A 3890-nucleotide genomic window follows, 5' to 3' on the forward strand; every position below is an offset into this window, starting at 1 on the left:
CCCAGCAGCCTTTTAATTATTTTTCTTGCCTTACTTTAACTTAAAATACTGTGTTGAATAACAGTGTTGTCAAACTCCTGTCATGGAGGCTCATGGAGGCCGGAAGAGGGCATTGAAATCTCCTGGAGCTGGAGTTACAGGTGGTTGTAAGCCAATTGACATGGGTGCTTGTTACTGAACTTGGATCTTCTACAAGAACAGCAAGTGCTCTTTGTGAAACCCTCCTCTGTGGCCCCCTGCCCTGGACTCCTGAGACCCCGGCCCCTCTTTAAGAATAATGGCTCTTTCTCGCTTCTGTAAACCGCTTGATTGCTAGGCTGAGAGGACAAACTGCACTGACCCCATTTTGACTAGTTGCTTCAGGCAAGCCTGGACCTGTCCAGACATGTAGTAATCTCCACCTACTACCCCCACCCCAGGAGGCTATAGATCAAGCAGGCCCAGGCATATAGCAGCCTTATAAGGTAAGAACAGAGACTTCTGGCCTCACAGATAACAGTCAGCACATTCCATAGCTCTGAGGGTAGCACCCACCAATGAGAAACCCCCAGGACTGCATCCCTTGTAACCAATCAATTCAAAAGTGTGTTGGCGCGTGCAGGCTCCTTGGACCAATCAAGATGCGACTCTGTTATTCCCCTCCTGCCCTGGTCTAAAACCTATAAAAGGCTTCCTCTTCCTGCAATTGGGCCTCTCAGCTCAGATCCATTGCGTTGGTGAGGTCTGAGAGCCCGAGCTTAAGCCCAAATAAAGACTCTTTGTTCTTGCATGCCCTCTGGATTCCATGGTTATTCTTGGGGGTCCGTTCTCTGGGCAAAACACTCTTAACCTCAGAGCCATCTCTCTACTCCCACATTTCCCACTTAAATAGAGTGTGCGTATTCAAAGTAATCATTAATGACTCTCTTGTTTTCAATAGTATCTGTTATAATATTCCTTTTCCATCTTTAAGTTTATTAATTTGCTTCTTCTCTTTTTTCCTTGGTTATTTTGTCAATATTGTAAATCTTTTCAAAGAACAAGCTGTTATGTCCTTTCCATTACATGATGTTTATTGAAATGTACAACATATAATAAATTACAAACTGTATTTCATTGACTTAAGTTCTGATGTTTATTATTTCTTCCTTGTCTATTGCTTTAAAAATATTTATTATTCTTATTTTATGAGTATGCATGTATTGCCTGCATGTAGGTAAGTGCACCTGTGTCGTGCAATGCCTGCGGAGGACAGAAGAGGCAGAAGAGGCTGTTGGATCCCCTGGAACTGGAGTTACAGACGGTTGTTAGCTGCCATGTGGGTGCTGGGATTCAAATCTGGGTCTTCTGCAAGAACAACCAGTGTTCTTAACCGCTGACCCATCTCTCCAGCCCCCACCCCCCACTGCTTTTGAGTTCAAATTGCTCTTGCTTTTCTAAGACCTTGGATTTCTATATAGGCACTCAGATCTATAAACTTCCTTCTTAGAACTGACTTTGCTGTACCCTGCAGATTCTGATATGTTATATTTCCATTTTCATTGATTCTAGGCATTCTAAAATTTCTCTGAGTATTTTTTTGCCACCCCTTAATTTCTTCAACAACTCACTGATTGCTCAAAGTTGTATTGTACAACTTCCAAACATTTGTACAGCTTCTGTAGTGTCACTTGATACTTATTTCCAGTTTCAAGACATAAGACAATATCTCTTATTTTTATTATATTTATTAAAGCTTACTTGATGGCCTAAAATATGATCTATTCTACAGAAAGCTCCATGAGTTGTTGAGCAGAATGTGGATTCTGCAAGTGTTGGATGGATTCCTCTGTCTGTGTTTCTCAAGTTCATTTGCTCAATAGCACAGTTCAACTCTGAGGCTTCTTGATTTTTTTTTTGGTCTAGATGACCTATTTATTACTGAAAGCAGGGGTATTGAAGTCAACACTGTTATGTATTGGACCCTGCCTGGCCTTTTATGTCTATTACTGTTTGTTTCATGAAATTGGGTGCCCCAACATTCAGTGCGTGTGCATCTGCAATCACTGTACTTCTTGATGTGTTCTTTCCCTTATCTGTATGTAGTGAGCTTCTTCATGTTTTCTGGCTAATTTTGGCTTGAAGTCTGATTTGTCGGATGTGCTCTTTCCAATGAGGCATTTTTGAAAGCATCAAGCATTTGGATTTAAAAAAAATATAGTTTTTATTAATTCTGTTGACAATTTCATGCCTGAACATGAATTATGGTTCTTATTTTCTTAGTGTAGTTATCCAGCTTGTGTCTTTTAATTGGAGAACTAAGACCATTTATACTCAGTGTTATAATTGAAAGTATAACTCATTCTTATCATTAAAATAGATTTGTTTTTATTTTATGTGTGTGAATGTTTTACCTGCATATATGTATGTTCACCATGTGCATGACTAGTACTCAGAGAGGCCAGAAGAGGGTGTTGGATCCCCTGGAACTGGAATTATAGAGGGTTGTGAGCTCCCAGGTGGGTGGGTGCTGGGAATTAGACTCAGGTCACTAGGCTTGGCAACAAGTGCCTTTACCCTGCTGTGCCATCTCACCAGCCCATGAAAATGTACAGTTTGTGTACACATTTTGTGTAATATTTGGAGGGTTGTGGTAGTATTGAGATGGATAGTCACATCTTTATTAATTTGTGAAGTCAGTGACCACCTTTGGTGCTCTGGAGAAGAGTGCTATGGATTTAAATCTCCACTCCAAAGTACAAGGAAGTTTGCTAGATATTTTTGCACAGCACGGCTACAAAAGATTTTAAAAAATGTAAGTTATCAGTAGACAAAAGGGTGATTTACAATTTCCAATCTGTTGGACTATAAAGAAAACGAATTTGCTAAAGGATGTAGACTATAGTAACACCCTCCTATATCTGACAGCTTCCCACACTCTGAAACGTCACGCATGGTGACATTAACCCAGTTTGTCACATCACATCTTTTTCTTCATCTGTATCCTCTTCTGGTAGCTTGTCTCATCTTTGAACCAAGAGTCTGCTTCTGAAAGCCAGTAACTGGATAGGTAGGTAAGCTTTCCTTGAATAACATAAACTCTTCTAAAATCTGATAGTTAAATACATGTGGCTCATTCCAAAAGCTTGATTTAATGTCCTATTCTCACCCCACCTCTTAAATATTGCCTTTCACAATTTGTGTGTTTTTTTTTCTCTCTCATTTTCCTGTCATTAGTTTCTTTTTAGAGACAGTTACAAGTTTTTATTCAATAAACACAATGACAGTTGGTCTTCAGTTTGCTTCTTGCTTTGACAGAATGTTAGAAACCTACAGAAATTGTCTAAGAATGATTTATGAAACAAACGTTCCCCATCCCACCCAAAAAGTCTCATTGCCTACATTTCCCAATTACATTCTTAAGAAAAATAATAGGTTTTGTTTATTTTACAGTGTGATATGTTTTCTTTCAAGATATTTTAAAAAAAGGAGAGATTTCTAAAATGAGTCCCCTCTTATTTATAAAGTTCTATAAAAATACATTAAGGAAGCCCATGTTTTTTGTCCTTTGACGTCATTATTCCTAGTGTGCCAGATACACAAGATATGTAAACTACATTAATCTTGCAAAAATACAATGTCAACATCATCATGAACACCTTGCAAAAGCAGTTCTCCTGGGTGTGTGACAATCTCCCTTTGTTTTGCAGCTTTCAGAGTTCCTATCAATGCTTCAAAGAGGTTGGCACATCTGTCGTCTTGGACGGGAACCCCAAATTTCACGCTTAACTTTCCATCAGCATTTTTCGAACCCAAACGATGAGTTTCCTCCACTAGGAGGTTAACGTCATGATCCACATTCATTGCTGACTTGGACCGTTTCCTTCTCTGATGAGGAACTGGTGCTGCGTGTGTCTGGTCCCCGCTCTTGG

General features: G+C 39.6%; 1 pseudogene; it reads right to left on the reverse strand.

Annotated features, from left to right (window-relative positions):
- Positions 1-3576: 3576 nt before the first annotated feature.
- LOC103748800 lies at positions 3577-3829 on the reverse strand (annotated as a pseudogene).
- Positions 3830-3890: the final 61 nt, after the last annotated feature.

Source organism: Nannospalax galili, unplaced genomic scaffold (assembly GCF_000622305.1).
Source record: "Nannospalax galili isolate Female #2095 unplaced genomic scaffold, S.galili_v1.0 scaffold1086, whole genome shotgun sequence".
Taxonomy (NCBI): domain Eukaryota; kingdom Metazoa; phylum Chordata; class Mammalia; order Rodentia; family Spalacidae; genus Nannospalax; species Nannospalax galili.